Source organism: Oncorhynchus mykiss, chromosome 4, assembly GCF_013265735.2.
Source record: "Oncorhynchus mykiss isolate Arlee chromosome 4, USDA_OmykA_1.1, whole genome shotgun sequence".
Lineage (NCBI taxonomy): Eukaryota > Metazoa > Chordata > Actinopteri > Salmoniformes > Salmonidae > Oncorhynchus > Oncorhynchus mykiss.
In genome coordinates this window covers 11,076,951-11,104,124 of record NC_048568.1, presented here as the reverse complement: position 1 = coordinate 11,104,124, position 27,174 = coordinate 11,076,951, and the positions used below count along the sequence as shown (strand labels likewise).

Genomic DNA, 27,174 nt, shown 5'->3' with positions numbered 1-27,174 from the left:
ATATTCTGTGGTGGGATTGGATGTCTAGTGCTGAGAAAGAATAGATGGGATCAGTGAGGATAAATAGCCCAATCATGAGTGAACCAATCCCACTCTGGCTGTGTCTCAATTGGCACCTTAGTCCCTATGGGCCCTGGTCAAAAGTAGGGCACTATATCGGGTGCCATATGGAACACATCCTCTGCCTGGTTCCATGCCCAGCCTGTCACCTCTCACCACCACTTACCTTTCCCCGGGGGAACTCCGCTGTAAATGGGAAACGTGAGCCCAGGTGGACAGCCACCCACTAGGTTTCATTTCACAGCCTAGCCTTGTGAACAGAGCGGTTTGTGAGGACTGGAGGGAGAAGAGAGGATAGGAGGCTGACACGATGCCAAGCAGGCAGGGAACAGATAGATGGAGTGTTGTGCCTCTGGGAAGATGGACATAGAAAAGGGTTCAAACGTGAAAACATTCACTTATACAGTATACTACCAATAAAAAAAAACACATTACAACTTCCAGACCTCTGTTTTGAGTCGTCAATCATGGTTCCATCTATTCCCTCACTCAGCTTGATGGAAAAAATCTTGTCATTGACTGGTGGGAATCAACTAAATGACCAACCATTTCCTTATTTATGTTGTTGAAGAGACTGCTGATAGGAGCATGTCCTAATTTAGATCAGGCTTCTCTGGTTAACAGATTACAGAACATGACTTAATTTGTGTTTACAAGGCTAGTGTGGAATTCCCCTGCTTTTCTTAGTCAGGACCAAATGAATGCATCCCAATGTAACACTTGAATTGATTTGGTAATACAGGTCTAGGGTCCACTTGACTTGGTCAAGCTTAACATTACGGTGTCCTCAAATCCTTATTACTGTGTAAATATGAAAGTATTTTTTTATTTCACTAGGCAAGTCAGTTAAGAACAAATTCTTATTTACAATGACAGCCTACTGGGGAACAGTGGGTTTACTGCCTTGTTCAGGGGCTAAATGACAGATTTTTTACCTTGTCAGAGGGGATTTGATCCAACAACCTATCAGTTACCGGCCTAGCGCTCTAACCACTAGGCTACCTAGACTACCTACTTTAGTTATGCTGTACTACTTACAGGCAGGAAAAGCCTAAGAAGAACACCAATGTCCACTCATGTGCATCTCTCTTTTAAATGTAGGGAATATCTTGACATGCATAGTAACCTTTGGGTAAGAAAGAAAATGATAGGACCATGACCATTTATGGGAGCAGGGATCCATCCATACAGCCTCTATTGTCTTGTAGAAGGATGAAGAATGAGGAGTAGCATGCTTGAATATGAGAAACTAGATGTTGTCAATGTTACAATTGTGAAAATGCATTATGTAATGACCTTGCTCACTAGCTGTGTGACGAGATGCTTCTGTCCCGTCAGACTGACGGGGGTGTGGTTACCACCGATACAACTAGTTGAGGAAGCCTCCCCCAGTCCTTCAATGTATTGATGAGCATAATACTGTTGAATAATATGATCGGCTATACTGTTCATTGCTTCGACAACATTTTGATATCCGGGAATTGTTAAGATCGGTCAGAGTTTTGTTGATTGGGACTCCAGCAAAGTAATCGTATCATTTGAATCATGTAAATGATTGAAGAAATGATGGAGTAACTGCAATGCTAAACAACCTACGGAACTACCCGTGCGATTAAAAACAGGTGAGTTGAACTATTGGTAAATCGGGATTTTATTGTCTCATCGTAGAAACATTTATCAGATAAAAATGTTATTGTCGCTCCAGAAAAATGTGTTTTTTCGGACACCATGGTTAGGCCTGCTCTTTTTGTTTTTCTCACTAGTCGACTCATATTATCCAGAAAGGAGTCATCCTCTCACGTTTGTGGATCAAATGAAGGTGTTCAAATTAAACGTAAGACCTTTCCTGAAATGTTTGACTCTTTGAGCAACTTCACCGTGGCGTGAGGTCACAAACAGTGAGCTCTTGGCTTACGCACGTGACTATTCCTGTTGTCAAGCTTCACTTGACAGCTGTTTCAGGAGATGTCATGGATGGAGGGATTCATTGATTAAAGTTGTCTCACTGTTAAATACGCAGCGAGAAACATAAAATGCTTAGAGAATGGAAGATTATTGTGTAGCATTTTTATATTAATATATGAATTGGCTATCGTAGGCCTAGTTGTATCTTGTGTTTGAACAGAGCGAGAGAGCAGAGCATAGGTCATAGCGGCCACTGGTGGGTGATCTGGATGCAATTATAGGGGCCAAACCAAGACTATGAATAACAGTGGCTCTTTAAGATAGTGTCCAATGAGTCTGACAGTCTTATTTGTTTTTCTGAATGGCATATGGAATAAATACGACCAGTTCAGATGCCATTACAACTATGCTGGAGAGAGTTTATGCTCATTAAAAAGATACTTACAAACTGTACCAAAGGTTGACAATGCATTTCTATGACAATTTAAAAGGCAGTGATCAATGGAATTGTAACAGTAGGATACTAGTAACGTACCATTTATCTCATTAGCAAAGCACGCGCATGAAGCCAGGTTTAGAAACCAACTGCCATTCAGCCAATTATTCATTAACTTGCTCCAACACAGTGCTGTTAAGTTATTAGACAAAATACGGGGAACCAAGTTATTAAGCAAAATATGGGGAACCAAGTATTCACACATGACTGAAGGTGCACCTTCTACTCGTAGATAAAACTCTCATTGTGCATGTAACCTTTGAAGAGTACAAGACAGGAAATATTAAATGACTAATGCATCTACATAACGTTGTGATGTGGTGGGAACGTTTTATAGGTCAGACAGCTTATCTAAAATGTCAAACAGGTTTGATATGCAAACTCACAAAGATGCTTCATGGAGCTGAAAAGTTCAGTTAGAGGATAGAGCTGGGACAATTATATATCAAGCATCTAGGATCAGGTCCTTCCTGTCCATATAATCTTATTCATTATGATCTAAAAAGCTAAATTGATCCTAGACCAGCACTCCAACACTGAGACGCTTGATTACATACAGCCACTGGTCTGGCTCTAATAAGGCTTTAATAGCTGGCCATTGACCATATGGCCATTGAGGTGGTGACCTCTTGGACATAGAGTGCAAAGACTGCTGTCAAATGAGCAAACAAGAGAAAGTTATCATGTGTGGCCCTCTGAGGAAAGGGCAATACAGAACAGTGTAATTGAATTCTCCATGACATACATGACAGTATGGCCATTGTCCAACCTTATTTTGTTGGACCACATGAAAAAAAAACTCTTGAAAGAATGCTGGATGACTTGTGGTTCAAGCTATCCTAGTTTCAGAGAAACTCCTTGCTGTTGGGTCAAGTTTCATCGTAGTATAACAAGAAAGAGCCAGAGAGGCCAACATTTTAAACAACAACAATCATTGACATAAGTCAGGGGTCAGTAACAGGTGGCCCGCAGGCCAAAAGTGGCCCGCAACTGATTTTGTTTGGCCCCCCAAAGGTTTATTTTTTAAGTGTTGCGTTCTAACACACTAGAAGTTGGAAACTGAACTGTTTACTCACTGGTCCCTTGCTGACAGCTGGACCCAGTCAAAAAACTGGTCAGCCCAAAGCAAACAAAGAGCCAGTCCAATGTATTGGACACCAGTCAAAGAGGGGGATATTGGACTCGTGCAACATTCCAACAGCTATGCTAGACCGACATATGCTTACAATCTTACAACAATAATCAGGTGAACCAACCAAACAACGTCATTAGCCAGACCTGGCCAACACTGGGCCAGCAAGTTATACTTCCAGATAACCAGATGTAAACGGGCTGTGCTCACGCTCAATTGAAGTCAAACACTGGTCCAATTGGCTGCAATCAGGAGATAACATCAACCAATTCGCTAAGGCAAATTTGCTTTAGTAAAAGAGATCTGGCACCCGACTCCTTAGTACAAAATCATTATTCATAAGCGTAATGTATTTTCTCAACATCTACCCTTGACAAATCCACATTATTATACACATTCTTTCCAAAGAACATCACCCTTTAAAAAAAGTCTACCCTCTAATCTAAAGAATGTACCCTATAGTGTGGCTAGCAGCATCCCAAATAAAAGACCATGTGTGTGTGTGTGCAGATGCAGTTCCGATCTTCCTACAGATGGATAAAGCCAAGGCAGTGGAGTGGTTAGTTACTACCGGCTTGGGTTTCCACGACAGTACTCTCTTTGTGCCCGTCGGTCGGCAGCACGCCCCAGCCTTCCATCATCTGGCGGTGTGCTGTGTTTGCTCTGCCTACCGCCACTCTCCAGGACTCCAGTGGACCTTTTGTGTGCTATTTAGTCTGCCAAAGCCTGAAACACTCTCAGCTGCAGCACAACAAAGCCACATTAGGGGGTGGGGGTATTCCAGCCACTTAGTAGAGGCTGAAAAGAAAGAGACGTTTTTACGGGCCAACATGAGGGGAATTTCCTTCTGAATTTCTTTCTTCCTAAATCAGTAAAAGAGAAGAGGGTGGCAAGCAACAAGCATCTTAAATTGCCTTGCCATCATATGAAGGTGCACATGTTGTGTGAATGTGAATGGTTAAGTGGATGGTGTATACAGTGAAAGGATAGCAGGTGCTTTTGTCTGCAATATAATGAGGAGAGATGTTGTGGCCGGGAGAGGATAGAAAGAACAAACAGAGGTCTGTGAGTAACAGTTCAGTCTTGAATCAGATATTATTCCCCACCAGTAAATGTAATTAAATTGGAATATAGCTGTGAGCAGCAATGAATGGGGTTCACAGAATGACAGGAATGACACAAGATCAGTTGGATAACAAAGCAAGCACTCTATCATGTAGGAACTATCCTCCTTTATCTGAAATCAGTGGAAGCATTACCATGATGTTTATCTTTCAATGTCACAAGTGTGACGCAAGTGAAGTTTAGTCTAGTTATGTAGGTTGTTTTTTCATTGAATGCAGCAGGTAATCATTCTTAAAGCCATTACTAAACTAATCACATTATTTGACATTGTTCATCTGCATGATTTAAATCTAACATTGATTTGCATGAGACAAAGTACACTTAATCAATAGGTATTGCTCTATTATACAACGGGTGAGTCTAATCCTGAATACTGATTGGTTGAAACCACATTCCAGCTGGTGTCTATTTCACAAGTTACCACCGGCTAAATCTATGACTTTGAAATGCCTATTTACTCTGTTCCATCTCACTGCGCAATCCACTGTCTCATCAGCCCTGCCAGGAAATGTTGAACTTGATCTCCACTATAAAAAGCATCTAGACATTATCGCCCATTTCTTTTAATCTAGCATTTGGTTTTCAACAGCAGAAAATTGTATAAACCTTGCTGTCTGTTTCTCTGACCTTATCATTACTGTTTCAAAATTGAATTGCAAATCCTCATCATCCCATATAAAGTGAATGTGTCCGAACGAGACAGACAGCAAATTGAGCTGGTTGTCATAGCAACATACAACACTTTTTTTTCAGTTGACTGGCTAAATCGATACACTGTTGCGAAAACTAAAATGGATGAGTGGAACATTTATTTTGATCTTTTCACGCATCACAACTATGGATGAATGGGAAAAAAGATGGCAATAATACCCAGGCATGCCGATTTGGAGAATACTGCAGTGAATGACCTAGAGAAAAGCTGCAACGAAAAAAACCACAGTTAAGAAAACAAACTGGGCTGTGGGTTGCTTCGAGGGCTGGCTAGAAAAGTTGTTGACTTCAAAACTGTCACTAAGGAAGAGTTTAACAGTTTTATGGAAATGTATGACATTGGAAGGGGGAGCAGTACAGCATAACTAGCTACCTGGCACTCCATAGTGGGCTCAACCGGTTTCTAAATAACCCACCCATCGTTCGCAGCTGGTGCCTTCTGAAGGACACTGAATTTACCACTTCAAATCATGTATTTCCGGGCAACATCAGACAGCTAAGAAGGCAAGGAAAAGATATCACAAACAGCCACCCTCCCATCAACGAGAAGGACATGGCCCAGCTCCAAAACTCCCAGGCTCTGAATCCCAGTACACCAAGGGGTCTGGTCCAGAAAGTGTGCTTCGACCTCCAGTTACATCTGGGTCGAAGAGGAAAAAAGAGGGGAACAGACAACTAAAGCCCAACTCATTCCTCGTAAAACCTTGGACCGTTCTCGTCTGTTATGTTGTTCATAGCCTGTTTCTGTTATTTCTAAGTTGCACTCGTAATTAGGCTACTGGAAAACGATATTATAACAACGCATTTGCTCTCTCAGATACGCCACTCTCGCATATAACAAGGCCACAAAGAATCATCTGGACCCAATGGAGATGGGCAGGGAGTCCAAGAAGGGATTCATGTTCGAGCAGCAGGGGAACCCACTATGCCCGGTGGCATCACTGGAGAAATATCTATTGAAATACCCAGAGAATGACCTTGCATTTTATCTCCATCCAAGGAGAGGCGAGTATATCGGGGACTCGATCTGGTACACGTCAGAGCCGATGGGCGTGAACTATCTGGCAGCACTTCTACCCAAGATATGCATAGCAGCGGGAACAACTACATACACAAATCACAGCATCAGGACCACAACAGTCCAGAAACTGGCCAATGCTGGTTTAGAAGAGAGGGAGATCATGTCAGTGAGTGGGCATCGGTGCGAAGGTTCGCTCTATAGCTACTGACATCCGTCACTGACAGACAGAAAACACTGGAGCAACATCCTGGCCAAAAACAAAGAGAACACTGCAGCACCATCAACACCCAAAAGGCTGAAGCAAGGCAGCAGAAGTAGTAGCACAGATTCCGACAGATATTTCAACCAATGCACAATCCAGGGGAATGTACAGATAAATGTGACACAAAAAGTAGCGATAGCTATGTTAGCTGTGGTGGATAACAAAGATAATGTATGGTTTAATTTATTAAAATCAGCTCAAATGAATGTCACGGATTGTCTTTCTTTTGTCTGAACAGTGTCCTGACAAGAGAGCACATTTGTTTTCTGCCAGGCAAAGTCTCGCATCTTAAGCTTATTGTTATGGATGTATCCAAATGAATCTTAACTAGAAAACAGCTTATGCAAATGCTGCTACTTTTATTCTGGCTGCACTTTTTGACGTGACTGTAAATTAGCCGTAGTTGGCTAGCGAGCAAGCAAGCAAAGGGATAAGAACGTTGCCAGTCAGTATGGCAATGGAACATCTAGAACGAACACTGCTGAAAAAAAGGCGAGTATATCGGGGACTCTAAAAAAAAACATGCTATCTAGTACCTAGAAAGGGTTATTCAGCTGTCCGGATAGAAGAATCCTTTGAAGAACCCTTTTTGGTTCCAGGTGAAACCTTTTGGGGTTCCGAACAACCGAACCCTTTTTTCTAAGAGTGTAGTAGATGATCATAGCAACAACATTTTCAGTCTGTGACCAAATCTTTTACAGTGCATTCGAAAAGTATACAGACCCCTTCCCTTTTTTATACAAAATACCCCATAATGACAAAGCTAAAAAAAAATTACAAAAATAAAAACAGAAATACCTTATTTACATAAGTATTCAGACCTTTTGCTATGAGACTCGAAATTTAGCTCAGGTGCACCCTGCTTCCATTGATCATCCTTCATGATGTTTCCACCTGTGGTAAATTCAATTGATTGGACATGATTTGGGAAGGCACACACCTGTCTACATAAGGTCCCACCGTTGACAGTGCATGTCAGAGTAAAAACTAAGCCATGAGATCGAAGGAATTGTCCGAGGCACAGATCTGGGGAAGGGTACCAAAACATTTCTGCAGCATTGCTTCCATCATTCTTAAATGGAAGAAGTTTTGAACCACCAAGACTTCCTGGCCGCTCGGCCGAACTGAGCAATCGGCGGAGAAGGGCCTTGGTCAGGGAGGTGACAAAGAACCCGATGGTCAGCCAGCGCCCAGACTTGAACCTGATCAAACATCTCTGGAGAGACCTGAAAACAGCTGTGCAACAACACTCCCCATCCAACCTGACAGAGCTGGATAGGATCTGCAGAGAAGAATGGGAGAAACTCACCAAATACAGGTGTGCCAAACTTGTAGCGACATACCCAAGAAGACTCTAGGCTGTAAGGGCTGCCAAAGGTACTTCAACAAAGTACTGAGTAATTTTTAAACCTGTTTTTGCTGCTTCGTCATTATGGGGTATTGGGTGTAGATTGATGAGGGGAAAAAATCTATTTAATCAATTTTCGAATAAGGCTGTAACGTAACAAAATGTGGAAAAAGTAAAGGTGTCTGAATACTTTCCTAATGCACCATATATGTTCTTGAAGTTCTCCTATGTGATAATTCCTTCTCAGAGATTACTTTTTTTGTGGTACATAAACATATAAAGACAGTAAGATCCACCAAGAGGTGAAGTCCCTGGGTACTGGGTACATTTTTCCAGTGGTAGTCATCACAGGCACGTAGCCCAGTAACCTCATCCAGCCCAGATCTAGTGGTAAAGTGCCTTGATGTCTTTGTGGGTCTGGTGGAAGAAGAAGGGTCCTCTGTGTTCAGCTATCTGAACTGCTGGCGTGTGGAATGTGCGGTGGATTTTCTACCCAATTAACCCATATTTTGTCTTGCAAGCCGTACTTTTTTGCGATGGAAGAATGCGATATAGGCTTAGCTGTCCTGGGTTTTTGTTGTTTTCGCTAAATCCTCTTGCGCACAACAATAAGACTGGGTGTACCGAGCATGAAGAGTCCTTGTAATCCCACAATGGAGACCCGTTATACATGGGGCGTTATAAGCCACGAGAGCAGCCCTGATACCATCTTATTTCACTCATGTAAAACTCAATTATGGCAGGCAGAACTATTATACTATTAAAATGCCCCTGGCCAATAAACATGATTGGATTCACGTTTTCTTAAAAATAAAGAGTTAATTGTTGACCTCAAATAGGTCGGACATTGGAATGAATAATACATATTAGATTGTTATATTAAGGTCAAAATCAGACAGCAACGATCATTTAAATCTATAATTTCTCTTGGGGAGTCATCTTTATAGAAGAACAAAGGCTATTCATTGTCTTGTTGTTAACATCATGGACAATTCAAGAGGTTCTACCTATATGTTGATAACCAACGTTGATATAAATTGAGACTAAAGTGGAGTGTTGCTCAGTTGTGCTGGCTATGCCAGAGGCAAGTGTCTGGCTCTAGGTAGGTGAAAAAGCCCACATTCTTGGAACCAAAGAACCCATTGAGCGTCATAGAGAATATGATGCTGAAAGTCAACATAGAGAGGAAGGGAAGGGTACTGTCGGAGAGCACACCTTCATCCACATAAAACAACGCAAATACTGTTATTGGCCAAACACTCTCCTTTCTTTGTTGTGGAAAAGCGGGTTGCTGTGAATACAGCTGAATGGAGTGTTTCAGTGTTTGAAGTCATTTCAGAGGCTGGCATTAGCCTAGTGGGGAATCTCTGACAGCAACAAAGAGCCCGACTTTAAAGGACCCTAATATGAATTAGTCATATGTAATTGCGCTCTCACTTCGACATATCATCCTTTTAACATGCAACCGCCAATCTAAGATTCTGTTACTATGGCTGCTTATAGTGAAGTGCATCAAGCTACAGGTAACTTCCAAAATAAAGGAAACACCAACATAAAATGTCTTTATTAGCGGGACCATTCATCCACAAGAAATTCCATAATTTGCTGTTTTGTTGACGGTGGTGGAAAACGCTGTTTCAGTCGCCGCTCCAGAATCTCCCATAAGTGTTCCATTGGGTTGAGATCTGGTGACTGAGACACACACACACACACACAGACACAGACACAGACACACACCCACACACCCTTCAAACCCCCTATGCTCCTTTGAGACCCCGCTTTCAAAGTCACTGATCTCTTCTTCTAGCCACGGTAGCCACAATAATTGGCAACTGGGCATTTTTATGCATGACCCTAAGCATGATGGGATATTAATTGCTTGATTAACTCGGGAAGCACACCTGTGTGGAAGCACCTCCCACTGGGCACAAGTGTCAATTCAATGTCTAGTTTTGATTTCACTAACGTGAATTCATCGGGAAATCAACAATCAAATTCACCATGTCATTGGATTGACTGTATGTTAAACGGTGGATGAAAAATGAGGAAATGCCCTCACATTGATGACTTTTTGGAAATCCAATCAGTTTTCCACGTTGATTCAAAGTCATCACATGAAATGACATGAAACAACGTTGATTCAACCAGTTTTTGCAGAGTGGGCTGCTTTCAATATACTTTGTATCCTTCATTTATTAAAGGGGTACGTTTTCTTTTGGCATCTACCTGTATGTTGTCATCAGTGGCGACCCGTCATTCAGGGCAGCTGGGGCTAAGCCCCACCTGTTTTGAGACCCATATTTTTAGCAAAAAATTATAAATATTTTTTTTGGGGGGGGGGGGCAAGCCTGTTTTACATGTTATTTTGGCATTAATATGTGTCACATATCAGTTTGCAAATAATGTAAAAAAAAATGTTTTATATCATTGAGTTAATGAAGCCGCATACAAATATGGCCTATTGCTTTCTTGAGTGAGGCAGCTCCAAAATGCAGCCTAGCTCAGTGCTTTCTGTGGTGATGGGGCAAGCCAGCAGAAAATACAGAGCGTTGTGCTGTGATTGGCTCAGTGTTCTGTCACTCATGGGGACACTACCTCACCGCGAAGCCTAAGGGTAGACTTCGAAAAGTCAAGCCCTTTGGGTGCTGCCATAGAGTTACAGTGTACCCATCCAAGAAGGCTCAAGGTCATTGGCCACAGATGAAATGACGTCAAATCACATTATATCTACAGTAGCTTTGATTGGACTGATCATGTCAACATCATACTTTCAAAATCTTAGCCAGCAGTCATCATCATTAATCAAGTTGACAATCTACTGGCAAATCCTTTCCATCCCTGTCATATGAAGATAAATAATGAAGTGAAATTATAGATAAAACGTATCGATGCTCATCGGCCATTGTACATAAACATTACACAACAGTTGGAAATCGCAAATTCAACAATGAGTTGTTTGGAAGGAAGTGAGCACTGCACAACCATGTATTGTATGCTGCTGCATAAATGATGTAATATGCCAGGGAGATATGTATACTGTAGCTAAGAAAGTAATACTAACTGTATGTTGTGTATATGAATGAGTGGTGGTACAGAACGGCATAGGCAAGATGCAGTAGATGGTATCGAGTACAGTATATACATATGAGATGAGTAATGTAGGGTATGTACACATTATATTAAGTGGCATTGTTTAAAGTGGCTAGTGATACATTTTTTACATAAATTTTCCATTATTCAAGTGGCTGGAGTTGAGTCAGTATGTTGGCAGCAGCCACTCAATGTTAGTGATGGCTGTTTAACAGTCTGCTGGCCTTGAGATAGAAGCTGTTTTTTCAGTCTCTCGGTCCCTGCTTTGATGCACCTGTACTGACCTCGCCTTCTGGATGATAGCGGGGTGAACAGGCAGTGGCTCGGGTGGTTGTTGTCCTTGATGATCTTTATGGCCTTCCTGTGACATCGGGTGGTGTAGGTGTCCTGGAGGGCAGGTAGTTTGCCCCCGGTGATGCGTTGTGCAGACCTCACTACCCTCTGGAGAGCCTTGCGGTTGTGGGCGGAGCAGTTGCCGTACCAGGCGGTGATACAGCCCGACAGGATGCTCTCGAATGTGCATCGGTAGAAGTTTGTGAGTGCTTTTGGTGACAAGCCGAATTTCTTCAGCCTCCTGAGGATGAAGAGGCGCCGTTGTGCCTTCTTCACCACGCTGTCTGTGTGGGTGGACCAATTCAGTTTGTCCGTGATGTGTAAGCCGAGGAACTTAAAACCCTCTCCACTACTGTCCCGTCGATGTGGATAGGGGGGTGCTCCCTCTGCTGTTTCCTGAAGTCCACGATCATCTCCTTTGTTTTGTTGACGTTGAGTGTGAGGTTATTTTCCTGACACCACACTCCGAGGGCCCTCACCTCCTCCCTGTAGGCCGTCTCATCGTTGTTGGTAATCAAGCCTACCACTGTAGTGTCGTCCGCAAACTTGATGATTGAGTTGGAGGCGTGCATGGCCACGCAGTCGTGGGTGAACAGGGAGTGCAGGAGAGGGCTCAGAACGCACCCTTGTGGAGCCCCAGTGTTGAGGATCAGCGGGGTGGAGATGTTGTTACCTACTCTCACCACCTGGGGGCGGCCCGTCAGGAAGTCCAGATGAGTTAGGGAAGTGTGCAGTGTGGTTGCGATTGCGTCATCTGTGGACCTATTAGGGCGGTAAGCAAATTGGAGTGGGTCTAGGGTGTCAGGTAGGGTGGAGGTGATATGGTCCTTGACTAGTCTCTCAAAGCACTTCATGATGACGGAAGTGAGTGCTACGGGGCGGTAGTCATTTAGCTCAGTTATCTTAGCTTTCTTGGGAACAGGAACAATGATGGCCCTCTTGAAGCATGAGGGGACAGCAGACTGGGATAAGGATTGATTGAATATGTCCGTAAACACACCAGCCAGCTGATCTGCGCATGCTCTGAGGACTCGGCTGGGGATGCTGTCTGGGCCTGCAGCCCTGCGAGGGTTAACACGTTTAAATGTTTTACTCACGTCAGCTGCAGTGAAGGAGAGTCCGCAGGTTTTGGTAGCGGGCCGTGTCAGTGGCACTGTATTGTCCTCAAAGCAAGCAAAGAAGTTATTTAGTCTGTCTGGGAGCAAGACATCCTGGTCCGCAACAGGGGGGCTGGTTTTCTTTTTGTAATCCGTGATTGACTGTAGACCCTGCCACATGCCTCTTGTGTCTGAGCCGTTGAATTGCGACTCTACTTTGTCTCTATACTGACACTTAGCACATTTGTTTAAACAAGTCAGCCATATCAGCTATGTTTTTTAAAAAGCCAGTAAATGAGGCTGAATGAACTGTTTTGCTGCCAGACAAGGCTCCGCTGATAGCCAGGTATTGCAGTGGTAAGGGGTTGGGACTGCTGTTGGGACTCTGCTGTTGGGACAGCTTTATGTAGGCCCTAACAGTTTGTGGGCACGGTTTTTCACAATTACATTGCAATTTTTGTATTGTTTAGTGTTGTATTGTGTAGTGGCATTGCTGGTACGCGTACATATTTCTTTCACCCACCAAGATTTACATGCTAAAATTGCCACTAGTTGTTATGCAGTCGGTAACTATATATACTGAGTGTACAAAACATTAAGAACACCTTAATATTGAGTTGCGCCCCCTTTCGCCCTCAAAACAGCCTAAATTAATCAGGGCATGGACTCTACAAGGTGTCGAAAGTGATGTTGGCCCATGTTGACTCCAATGCTTCCCACAGTTGTGTCAAGTTGGCTGGATGTCCTTTGGGTGGTGGACCATTCTTGATACACACCGGAAACTGTTGAGCGTTAAAAAAACAGCAGCATTGCAGTTCTCGACACACTCAAACCTGTGCGGCTGGCACCTACTACCATACACCGTTCAAAGGCACTTAAATAGTTTGTCTCCTCCCGTTCATCTACACTGATTGAAGTGGATTTAACAAGTGACGTGAATAAGAGATCATAGCTTTCACCTGGATTCACCTGGTCAGTCTATGTCATGGAAAGAGCAGGTGTTCCTAATGTTTTGTACACTCAGTGTAGTTCATAATATGCACTCTCGCTCAACTATGAGACAAAAAGTCTACAGTATGCCTAAAGCATGCTTAGATAATCTGCATTTCCAAAACATAGACATGGATTGCCAGGCCAGCCCTCTGTCTCGTTGATATACACAGTTCCCTCACACATATATACATTATTTCCAGGAAAGAGGAAATCACCAACATATAACTCATGATAATGTGGGTTCCTTTGTGGCCCACAGCTGTAATTTAGGTTGTCCTCTCTCTCCATGGTCTCCACCACTGGGCACACTGGCTTTGCTGGAGACCTGAATGGGGGAGAGAGTGGATTGCGGCAAATGTGACCTTATCAATCTCCCATACGGGATAATGGGCGTCCATTGCAAACCCAATGCTCTCTCTTTGTGCGCATGCATGTGTGGCATTAGAACAGAATTGAATCTCGTCCAGCTGCAGCGCTGTAACCCCCTCTTAACACGGCAGCTGCTTGCCCAGACCAGACCACAGATGGGCCAAGGAGGTTTGTTTCCATCTCCGAAATTAGTGTCAAGTTGACTGACCCTAGCAAACATGTTAATTCTTCTATTCCTCAGTGTGTATTAGGAGAGCTCCCTCTTCTCAGGGAAGCGTGCCATCCTCTCCTATCGTTTAATGCTGCCGAGTTTCAGAATACAAGAGCACTTTTTTTTAAGTGCTTTTCAAAATATAACCCCAACCTCCATTCATACTCAAAGGTAGCCTAGATTGCTGGCTTACACTGCTTCGTGCATTCAAGTTGTTGTTGTGCAGAAGTGAGGGACAGAGGACAGGCCCTAGCTACTCTGTTAGGCATTTTGAGGTTGGTTCGGTTTGATTCTAAAACAAATTATAACAGATTTTGCTGAAAAAAATGTAACATTAAATGCACCATGCATTACCAAATCAAATGTATTTATATAGCCCTTCGTACATCAGCTGATATCTCAAAGTGCTGTACAGAAACCCAGCCTAAAACCCTAAACTGCAAGCAATGCAGGTGTAGAAGCACGGTGGCTAGGAAAAACTCCCTAGAAAGGCCGAAACCTAGGAAGAAACCTAGAGAGGAACCAGGCTCTGAGGGGTGGCCGGGTGGAGATTATAACAGAACATAGCCAAGATGTTCAAATGTTCTAGGGCTCAGGTCCTCTGAGAGATAGAGAAAGAAAGAGAGAAAGAGTGAGCATACTTAAATTCAGAGAGACATCAGAGACTGTAACGTTCTTTGTTTCACGGAAACATGGCTCACTCGAGACCCGCTATCGGAGTCGGTACAGCCACCTGGTTTCTTCACGCATCGCGCCGACAGAAACAGGCATCTCTCTAGTAAGAAGAAGGGCGGGGGTGTATGCTTTATGATTAACGAGACGTGGTGTGATCATAACAGCATACAGGAACTCAAGTCCTTTTGTTCACCTGACCTAGAATTCCTTACAGTCAAATACAGACCTCATTATCTACCAAGAGAATTGTCTTCGATCATAATCACAGTCGTGTATATTCCCCCCAAAGCAGACACATCAACGGCCCTGAAGGAACTTCATTTGACTCTTTATTAACTGGAAACCACATATCCTGAGGCTGCATTTATTCTAGCTGGGGATTTTAACAAGGCTAATCTAAAAATAAGGCTCCCTAAATGTTATCAGCATATCAATTGTGCGACCCGGGCTGGCAAAACCCTGGATCATTGTTATTCTAACTTCCGCTACGTATATAAAGCCCTCCCCCGCCCACCTTTCGGGAAAAGCTGACCACGACTCCATTTTGTTGCTCCCAGCCTATAGACAGAAACTAAAACAGAAAGCACCCGTGCTCAGGTCTGTTCAAACTGGTCCGACCAATCTGATTCCACACTTCAAGATTGCTTCGATCACGTGGACTGGGATATGTTCCGCATAGCATCGAACAACAACATTGATGAATACTGTCACGTTCTGACCTTTATTTCCTTTGTTTTGTATTTATTTAGTATGGTCAGGGCGTGAGTTGGGTGGGCAGTCTATGTTTGTTTTTCTAGGTTTTGGGTATTTCTATGTTTCGGCCTAGTATGGTTCTCAATCAGAGGCAGGTGTCATTAGTTGTCTCTGATTGAGAATCATACTTAGGTAGCCTGGGTTTCACTGTGTGTTTGTGGGTGATTGTTCCTGTCTCTGTGTTTGCACCAGATAGGACTGTTTAGGTTTTCACTTTTCTTGTTTTGTTTAGTCTGTTCATGTATAGTTGTCTTTATTAAAAACATGAATAACCACCACGCTGCATTTTGGTCCGCCTCTCATTCACCACAGGAAAACCCTTACAATACGCTGATTTGGTGAGCGAGTTTATTAGCAAGTGCACCGGTGATGTTGTACCCACAGCATCTATTAAAACATTCCCCAACCAGAAACCGTGGATTGATGGCAGCAATCGCGCAAAACTGAAAGCGTGAAATACTGCTTTTAATCAGGGCAAAGTGGCCAGAAACATGACCGAATACAAACAGTGTAGCTATGCCCTCTGCAAGGCAATCAAACAAGCTAAGCGTCAGTATAGAGACAAAGTAATGTTGCAATTCAATGGCTCAGACACGAGAGGTATGTGGCAGGGTCTACAGTCAATCACGGACTACAAAAGGAAAAACCAGCCCCGTCTCGGACCACAATGTCTTGCTCCCAGACAAACTAAACAACTTCTTTGCTCGCTTTGAAGACAATACAGTGCCACTGACACGGCCCGCTACCAAAACCTGATAGCTCTTCTTCAATGCAGCCAACGTGAGTAAAACATTTAAACGTGTTAACCCTCGCAAGGCTGCAGGCCCAGACGGCATCACCGGTCGCGTCTTCAGAGCATGCGCAGACCAGCTGGCTGGTGTGTTTACAGACATATTCAATCAATCCTTATCCCAGTCTGCTGTTCCCACATGCTTCAAGAGGGACACCCTTGTTCCTGTTCCCAAGAAAGCTAAGATAACTGAGCTAAATGACCGCCCCGTAGCACTCACTTCCGTCATCATGAAGTGCTTTGAGAGACTAGTCAAGGACCATATCACCTCCACCCTACCTGACACCCTAGACCCACTCCAATTTGCCTACCGCCCCAATAGGTCCACAGACGACGCAATCGCAATCACACTGCACACTTCCCGAACCCATCTGGACAAGAGGAATACCTATGTAATAATGCTGTTCATCGACTACAGCTCAGGATTTAATGCCATAGTACCCTCCAACTCATCATCAAGCTCGAGAACCTGGGTCTCGATCCCGCCCTGTGTAACTGGGTCCTGGACTTCCTGACGGGCCGCCCCCAGGTGGTGAGGGTAGGTAACAACATCTCCACCCCGCTGATCCTCAACACTGGGGCCCCACAAGGGTGCATTCTCAGCCCTCTCCTGTACTCCCTGTTCACCCATGACTGCGTGGCCATGCACGCCTTCAACTCAATCATCAGGTTTGCAGACGACACTACAGTGGTAGGCTTGATTACCAACAACAACGAGACGGCCTACAGGGAGGAGGTGAGGGCCCTCGGAGTGTGGTGTCAGGAAAATAACCTCACACTTAATGTCAACAAAACAAAGGAGATGATCGTGGACTTCAGGAAACAGCAGAGGGAGCACCCCCCTATCCACATACGGGGCAGCAGTGGAGAAGGTGGGAAGTTTTAAGTTCCTCGGCGTACACATCACGGACAAACTGAAATGGTCCACCCACACAGACAGCGTGGTGAAGAAAGCGCAGCAGCGCCTCTTCAACCTCAGGAGGTTGAAGAAATTCGGCTTGTCACCAAAAACACTCACAAACTTTTACAGATGCACAATCGAAGCATCCTGTCAGGCTGTATCACCGCCTGATACAGCAACTGCTCCACCCACAACCGTAAGGCTCTCCAGAGGGTAGTGAGGTCTGCACAACGCATCACCGGGGGCAAACAAGGCCATCAGACTGTTAAACAGCCATCGCCAACATTGAGAGGCCGCTGCCAACATACTGACTCAACTCTAGCCACTTTAAAAATGGAAAATGTATGTAATAAATGTATCACTAGCCACTTTAAACAATGCCACTTTATATCATGTTTACATTTCTCATCCTATATGAATATACTGTACTCAATACCATCTACTACATCTTGCCGTTCGGCCATCACGCATTCATATATATTTTTACGTACATATTCTTATTCATTCCTTTACACTTGTGTGTATAAGGTAGTTGTTGTGAAATTGCTAGGTTAGATTACTTGTTAGATATTACTGCATGGTCGGAACTAGAAGCACAAGCATTTCGCTACACTCGCATTAACATCTGCTAACCATGTGTATGTGACAAATAAAATTTGATTTGATTTGAGAAATACTCCAGATGTAACAGACTAACCCTAGCCCCCAACACAAACTACTGCAGCATAAATACTGGAGGCTGAGACAGGAGGGGTCAGGAGACACTGTGGCCCCATCCGATGATACCCCCGGACAGGGCCAAACAGGCAGGATATAACCCCACCCACTTTGCCAAAGCACAGCCCCCACACCACTAGAGGGATATCTTCGACCACCAACTTCCATCCTGAGACACGGCTGAGTGTAGCCCACAAAGATCTCCGCCATGGCACAACCCAAGGTGGAATGGGTGGAGTGCTGTAACAACACAGAATATAACAAGTAATAAAAGTCCCATGACAGTAGTGACTGTCAATTTACTGCTGATCACTTATTAACGATCATTTATTTGCATTACTTTACTTTTATAAAATATTTCAGTTGTTGTGTATATTACATTGGTTTTATTTGATGATTTTATTATTTAATCAAAGTCATCATCTCATCTCTATAGAGCTGCTGCCAATGCTGTCCGACAAAATCACTATTTTAGTAGTTCTTACTTGTATGACTGCATACTTTTATAACTGCTGAATACAAACTATCAATCACTTAGATCATGTTTTCAGGAAGAGATGCCTTGCGAAGCAACTGCTGTCTTCTGTCTCTTTTATGTAGCAGGCGTAAAAGAAACACACACCGGACAAGTAGGCACTAATAACCACATTTTCTGCGCTAGACTATGTGCAATATTGGCCTGTTGGAAACTACAACTCCCTACTACATCGCACAGTTCAGGCTTGATCTGATTTATCTCCAGAGAAACTGCTAATGTGCACACTGAGCTCACAGAAAATAATTGAACTGATGTTGGCCAATTACAACAACAAAAAAATGAAGAGAAATAACTAACATTTCGGTTAATCACTCAGCACTAACGAGAGTCCAATAATAAGGCTTTATGTTTTTTATGTCTTTATGGGCCTGACTGGGCCACAGCTGCATTTCATTACTGATCTATTAGTTCTACGTTATGCTCTGCAATCTCCTCTACTCCCTGTTCCCACACAAGATAAGTCCCCTCGCCTCTTGAGATCAAGATTAGAGGGCAATTCCACCACTTTTCAACGTCATATTCATTATCTCCAGGACCATACCCATGTTTACATATGACAACGGCGTGTTTCTATGATCCGTGGGTAAAAAGATAAGAAGAAAGGTCCTAAACAATGCTTCTCTGTGACATCACAGGGTCGGGTTAAAATTAAGGGAAACGGTGATTTTCCCAAACCTGCGCCGACTTTCCAGCCAGAGGTGAAGTATTTTCTTGCTCCCACGTCATCGCATGTATCGTAGTGTTTGTAAAACACTGTTTTTAAAATGTTTGAACTTTTGATGTCATCGGGTAGAACTTTTTAACTTTATATATTTTTTTCGACAAACGCACCGTTTTCAAACATGTACACACTAGTATTGTGCTGGGGATTAATGAAATGAGCTTGAAAAGTGGTGGAATTGCCCTTTAAAATCACCTAAAATTGGACTTCCACTTTTAACCCAAGACCTAACCCCTCTGGAAGGCACACGCACTATACATACAGTGCCTTAGGACAGTATTCAGACCCCTTGACTTTTTCCACATTTTGTTACTTTACCGCCTCATTCTAAAATTGATTAAATAAAAACATTTCCTCAGCAATCTGCTCAACACCCCGTAATGACAAGGTGAAAACAGGTTCTTAAAAAAAGAAAAGAAAAAAAGAAAGACAACTTGAAATACCTTAACTTCATAGCAAAGGGTCTGAATACTTACTCCAAATTGAACTCCAGTGCATCCTGTTTCCAATGATCATACTTGAGATGTTTCTACAACTTGATTGGAGTCCACCTGTGGTAAATTCAATTGATTGGACATGATTTGGAAAGGCACACACCTGCCTATATAAGGTCCCACAGTTGACAGTGCATATCAGAGCAGAAACCAAGCCATGAGGTCGAAAGGAATTGTCCGTAGAGCTCCGAGAACAGGATTGTGTCGGGGCACAGATCTGGGGAAGGGTACCCAAACATTTCTGATTCTCTGGTCCGATGAAACCAAGATTGAACTCTTTGGCCTGAATGCCAAGTGTCACATCTGGTGAAAACCTGGCACCATCCCTACGATGAAGCATTGTGGTGGCAGCATCATGCTGAGGGGATGTTTTTCAGCGGCAGGGACTTGGAGACTAGTAAGGATGGAGGCAAAGATGAAAAGAGCAAAGTACAGAGAGATCCTTGATGAAAATCTGCTCCAGAGCGCTCTGGACCTCAGACTGGGGCGAACTACATAGGGAATAGGGTTCCATTTTGGACAGCCTAGATTAGCCTAGCTGTGGGGGTGTGTTATGTGTTGTCTGCTTCATAGACAGGGTTAGGGTTAGTGGCCCTGTAAGGCTGGAGCTCCCAGACATTGCTCTCTCATTGAACAGAGGTTTAGCCTGAGGGGGGAAATACTGGGTAGCCTCATGAGTTTAATTCCCTCCAGATTATGGATTGAATGTGTATAGAACACCCCCCTCCTCCCTTTCCTCCTCCTCTCTCTCACTCTTCCCACAGTGGATTCATGGGAACCTTCCCTGACCTATAATTTATGACTTTTTTTGCATTTGAACACCACTGGGGTGGTGAGAGTTAAATGTTTCAATGCTCGGTACAAACCATGCAATAAATGCAAAGGGTTCTTTTATTAATTTATTCACCTGAATAAATGAATAAATAAGTACTTTGTGTCAATGTGGATGAACGAGTGTATGTGAGTCAGAGTGTATGTTTCCCCTGTGTGTCTGTTTTTCCCACTCCCCCCCTCTTTCTTCTTCTTCTTCTTCTTCTTCTCATTTCTTCTCCAGCAGCACACACTGTGGTTTCTCTCTCAGTTGATTTTTTGGCAGCTTGTCCTGCCCGTTTCTGGCTCCAGCCCTCATTGTTTTCCATTCAGTGCGGCTGGATCTGCAGCCTCTCCCTGTGTTGCGTAACAGAGGAGTGAGTGAGGCGCTCCTGACTTCCCTCCTGAGTCCCGGGTTCTCCGCCCTTCTGCCAAACTTTACACTTGCACACTTTCTCGCGTGTATCTAGCAATAGTGGAAACTCACTCCGGCCAATGTTTACTGCAATCATATGCTTTTAAATCCACGATGGGGAGTGTGCACGCGCACACTTATGAAACAGGGTGGAGAATTGTGACTAAGCTCTGTGGTTCCTGGTGAGCTCAGCTCCGTGACTCCCTGAATGGGCGGCCTCTTATGTAAACCAGGGAAGGGGTTGGTTTAGGATTTGTTTACATGTTCCCCTCAAATGAGAGAAGATCCTGAAGTCAGAGGACAACTTGGTGAAGTGCTGCTGCACTTTTCAATTTTCAGTACAGAACCTGAAAGATAATTCTGAAATCTTGAACATGTTTTTCTGAATTCCTCAGAGCAGTCAGCAGGAATAGGTGCACTGTGTGTACTGGGTCTGTGGTAGCTCTCATGTAGGCTATTCAGATAACGCTTCAGTTGGATTTTGTTCCCAGGTTTTACCCTACAGTGCTACAATGATAGCGTCACAGGAACACAAGTGGACGGGATGTTTGACCTTCTGAGACCTGTGAGTCACATTCAAATAAGAACGGAGCCCTGTTATTGGTGAGTGACCATCTGAGCGGAAATAGCCCTACCCTGACTAAGGAAGTGACTGTGTCCTGAGTGTGTATGTTGTGTGTACTATGTAAAGTATAGTCAGTGTGTGCCTGCGTGCCTTGATGTGTGCGTGTGCTTGCGTGCTTGTGTGCGTTTTTAGGTCATGTAGGATTGTGTGCACTGCAGTGCACGTGAGAAGGACTCAAGAGAATGGATTTGTCAGGCCTCACCTCTCACCTCTCATAAGTGACAGGTCAGCAGAATTCCCAAGCTGTGTGTGCACAGTGAGTGTCCGGCTGGAAGCCAATCCGACTCTGCGTGCCTTGGTCTTCAGTGTGAGTCAGAGATGTTTTTGCATAGCCGATCAAACAAGGAGAACAGGGCTGGGCCCTACTGCCCTCTCAGATCACCATCATTTCCATGGCTGTGGAACTCTGGCAGCCATACTGCCACGCTAAGGCTGCACCGTCTACAATAGAAACTATGAACTATGAAAATACAACCCAGCATACAATAGGGGGATGTGGTCCAGAGGTTTTTAGTTGTGTTCAGCTGCTTTACGGCACGTTACCAAGTCTACTGTAAAAGTCTACGGCATTCCTCTACGGCTAAGTGGGTATTTACCAGTGACCTTCTGAACAAATAGTATTAAACTTTAAGCCAATAAATCCACTTAGTTGTACAAATGGGCCTTTTTTCCCCTTGTTTTCTGTTGGTTGCACTGGAAAGAAAACACTTTTTGTTCTCTCATTTGGCATCCAAACAGCAGATCAATACTAATGCACTCCTTTAAGACTTTAAGACTTCACTGACCAGCAACACTGTCGTTGCTCCACAGAGAAAATGAATACTGAATCAACTCAAAGCCCAAAGTACTTAGGTTGTGTGTGTGTGTGTGTGTGTGTGTGTGTGTGTGCGTTCTTGTGTGTGTATTTGTGTGTGAGGGAATGCATCGGGTTTGCCTGTGGAATCCCTATGTTTACATGGACTTAGCCTTAACCACCACATCCTGCTCATTAGCATTAGGACCCAGGTGCTAAGCTATTGCTGGAGCAAACCCAGCATGCCTCACTCTGACTCTGACCAGAGATGAATGGGCCAAATATAGCCCTTCACCACCATATTGTAACCGAAAGACTATCATGGTCATGCTATTACGGGTGTTGAAAACCTGAATAAATGTCGAAATGAATAGCATAAAATAACTCTACTGACGCTTTTAATTGCCCCCTCCCAAAAAATAAGAATAAAAAACAAAATTGGGGGGGATTTTCATTTTTCTACATAAAAGACTGTAAAATCACTAGGAACTCAGCTCAAATGTCTTTTTATTTAGGAAATCTATTCCGAAGTATTTCCACTCATAAATAGACAGACATATGTGCTCGTGTACCAACGTAATCAAGTTTTGAAATAATTATTTCTTTATGCTTCTTGCGTCAATTTGCAGAGTACAAATAATTTCTAGTTATGTTCCGCCCCCTGACCATCCGCTCACTAAAAAAATCGTCCCGCGGCTGAATCTAGTTGGGGACTCCTATCCTATGGCTTTGGGTACAGCTAAAGAACCCTTTTAGGTTTTAATCTGGATACCAACTTTTTCTCTACGAGTGTAGAAATGCACAACTTGAGGGTGCTGCTGGCATTTAAGTGGTTCCTAGCAGGTTTTTGTTCCAATTGCTATTCGCACATTCACAAAACTGCCTGAAATGGACTCAATCGCCAGCGACAGTCCATTCATTTAAATTACATGGGCATCTTTTGAAAGTACAGTTGCCAACATATGGCTCCTCCTTTCAAAGACACTGACAAGCCATCGTCATCACTGTCACCAGCAACACTGTGGCACACCTCTCTCTCAGTGAGACTGGCATTGTGTACACAGTGTCGAATGCCTGAGGGTTGCCTTTAACCTCACTAAGCTGTAGTTCCTATGGATCTCCTTGGATCGATAGTGAGTCTTGGGCATTAACTACAAGATCCTCCTTCTGACCTATAAAACCCTTCACCACCTTGCCCCCGCTTACCTTTCCGACCTTCTTTTCCCCTTTCAACCCACACGCTCTGACTCCGTTCCGTCACAGCGGGCCACCTTGTCGTTCCCAGATCCAAGCTCCGGAGCTTCGGCGACAGGGCCTTCGCCAGGGTTGCTCCTAGGCTCTGGAACTCTCACCCTCCAGCCATCCGTGACTCTGAGCCCTTCACCATCTTTCAGTCCCTCCTAAAGCCCCACCTCTTCACCTTGGCCTACCCCTAAGCCCCCCCCCCCCCCCCCCCCCCCCCCACACACACACTCACTCACTCACTCACTCACTCACTCTCTCACTCTCTCACACACACACCCACAACACCTGTTCGCTCACTCGTGTTTCTGTTTCGACCTGCTGTTAGTCTGGCCTTGTTTAGATTTCTGCTTTTTGTCTAGTTTTTACAATTGTAAAGCGACTTTGGGTCTTTGAAAAGTACCATGTAGTATTATTATAATTTTATTGATGGATGTTTTGAAGGGCAAAGGGGCTTGATGCTGGCATCTGGACTAGAGGCTGAACAGAAGAGCCCGCGCCAGGCAGCCGTCTCTGCTTTGTGTGGCCCTCTCTGGCCCCCTCTCTCTCACTTTCTTTCTCTCTCTTCTGGGACAATGGAGCTGGAAGAAAAGAGTGTGTGCTCAGTGGAGAGAGAGAGATGAAAGAGCCCTGCCCCCACGAGCACAACTACCATCCAGATCACCCCTCTCCCTATGAAGGGTATGAAGATTTAGTTATTTACATCTAGATGGCTTTTAGGATCATTTCACACTGTATTTCTCACTAGTCTGAAATGTTCAGCGCCAAAATGTCACATCAAGGCAAAACGTGATACTGTCACGTTTACTCCTGCTCCCCCCTCCGGTGCTCGACACCATCGTTAGGCGCACCTGCGCCACATGTCACTCCCCTGGACTCGATCACCTTCCTGATTACCTCCATAATATATGTGTCACTCCCCTTGATTCTTTCCTCGGGTGTTATTGTTTCTGTTTCACGTCTCTTGTTCGTTCCATGTTCGTTTGGTTTATTAAATGATTCACTCCCTGCACTTGCTTCCCAACTCCCAGCGTACATGTTACAGCAGCCTGTGTCCTCAACTCACTCCCCGGTATATTTGCTAACAACAGAAGGCTCAGCTGCAGTGATGGATCAATGGGGTCCAACTCTAATTGACAGCTAACTTAGTTAGAAATTGACCGATTGAGGTAGAGGGTGGAAATGGGCTGGAGGTGGCTAAAGAGTTTGTCTCATTTAATTTAATACCAGGTCAAATATAGTCTGGTTAGCAGACAATGGGGAAACACTGTTTGGCGAACAGAGGATGAATACGTGAATAAGAGAAGCAGTGCACACTAGTGAACCATGGGCTCTATTTTAACTAACCTAACGCAATGGTAAATCTGTGTGCTGGCGGTAGCGCTATATGTCCAACCAGAATTATGAGAACAATAACTGGCAGCAGCGCAAAAGGGTTGTGTTTTGATGAATAAACAAGTTGTAGGTGTGATGAGGGCTTGGTCACTCACTGGCCAGTCAACACGTTCAATGGCTTAGTACTGCATGCGTTTTTCTCAAGTTCTGTAGGTTATTGTGTTGTCATTTCTTCTGGCGGGCACAGACTATTCTCCTCCTAGTCCATTGTCGATTATACCACAATACAGTTTGTTAAATATCATAGGGATAGCAACAGAAGAGAGAAAAAAGGTCAACATTGTAATTGGCGTCAATAAGCCTGGCCTACTTGTCTTCACACATCGCACTTCTCGTAAAATAAAAATACTAGGCTCCTGTAAATTGTATTGTATGTGTGAGGCAGGTTCTCAGTAAGCAAGATATATACACTAGGCCTACATTTGATACTGCATTATAGGACTGAAAATGTAAAAAAAGTTTGGAGGAGCGTGTCTTTGGTAACTGGATGAGAGGCACATTTTGGGGATTGGGATGGATATTTGACCAGGCAAAATGAAGTATGCAAGTGGGCATATGTGTGTATGTTTCAGAACGTACAATATATTTTCAATTCAATGCACTTTGACGAAAAATAGACTACTTTGCAAGGCCATGATAAAAAATACACAATGCATTGCTGTTGAACCAGCCTTTGCTATAGTGGCCTAGGCCTGGGGTAGCCTATGGAGGGCTTGGTTTCTAATCATATGAAATGGAAAACAAGGAAACTGTTTTTTTTTTAAACCAGCAACAATATTTCTAAATAGGGTGGGGTCAGAAGTGCAATATCATAAATGACTTATCACGTTCCATGGCACTGGGTCCACACAGGCCTATTCATTACGCGTAACATGCGTATGCCTATACAAAATACTAGACTCCTGTCAATTCTAGCGTTGTCCATATGTGCGAGGCAGATTTTCTCATTTTTTTAATCCACTGTTAATATGGCATTATAGGAGGAGGGGATCATTTGGAGCCGGAAGTGTGTCTTTGGTAATCAGACAAGGTGCGTTCTTTGAAAATGGGGATGGATAGCCTACTTCAACAAGTGGAAGGCAGTTATGTGAATAATTTTTTTTTTAAAAGGGGAAAAACCTGAAATACTTCAAAGCCCTCTCAGTAGACCATTTAAAACCTCATTCATAGGCTACCTGGCTAATGAGCAGGCTAAAAAGACAATGCAATGCTGCTAAACCGGCCTTGATTAAGGAGAGGATAGGTTGTGCTTGTTTTTTAAAATAAAATTAAACTAAATGGGGGGGAAACACCCCCAAAAAATTATGTTTCGAAATATGAGATTCACCGGCACAAAAGGCACATCTCTGGTTCCATGGGCACTACGTCATGGCTGGATAGGGTGCGCTTCCACTCTCAAAATCCATGCCAATCCATGCCATTATCGACTGCGTTACCGGTGTGTCTTAAAACATCCCATTAGAGCTACATGAAATGGTCCATTTTCAATTTTCTTTATTTTTTCCTCAGCGCAAGCGAGCTGATGTTAGACAGGTAAAAATTGCCAAACATGGCGTTAGGGCTGGAGAATGCCACTCATTTTTACATGACTAAATTGCAAACTAGCGTGCGCTTGACACTTGTTCCTCCTTAGCGGCAGACGAAAATAGAGCCAAATAAGTCTCTAAATCCCAATGACATCAATGAACAATTTAGGCCTAAATCTAAGTTGCACGTGCTTATCTCAACTCTGAATCTGGCCCTATATGAGTATGAATAAAAACACCAGACCACATCTGGCCTGAGCAGTCAAATTCTGATGTGTCGACAAATCAAGACAGACCAGAGCACACTAGACCAACAGTTTTCTCAAGACAGACCAGAGCACACTAGACCAACAGTTTTATCAAGACACATCAGAGCACACTAGATCAACAGTTTTATCAAGACAGACCAGAGCACACTAGACCAATCAATTAACTTTTAACAAGGCACACCTGTTAATTGAAATGCATTCCAGGTGACTACCTCAAAGCTGGTTGAGAGAATGTCAAGAGTGTGCAAAGCTGTAATCAAGACAAGGGATGGCGATTTGTTTAACACTTTATTGGGTTAATACATGATTCTTTATGTGTTATTTTAGAGTTTTGATGTCTTCACTATTATTCTACAA

The 27,174-nt window shown here is 43.7% G+C and overlaps 1 protein-coding gene across 2 annotated transcripts in view; it reads left to right on the top strand.

The window, feature by feature from the left end:
* Positions 1-1,456: 1,456 nt before the first annotated feature.
* The window catches only part of LOC110522072 (T-lymphoma invasion and metastasis-inducing protein 2), a 65,539-nt gene continuing 39,821 nt past the window's right edge, over positions 1,457-27,174 (top strand). The window contains exons 1-2 of one of the 2 annotated variants that reach the window (XM_036975623.1): positions 1,457-1,682; positions 21,459-21,570. The gene's annotated coding sequence lies outside the window, so the exon portion shown is untranslated. Of the gene's footprint in view, positions 1,683-21,249; positions 21,571-27,174 lie in introns of those variants that run through there. The other variant, XM_021600155.2, reaches the window with a different exon arrangement.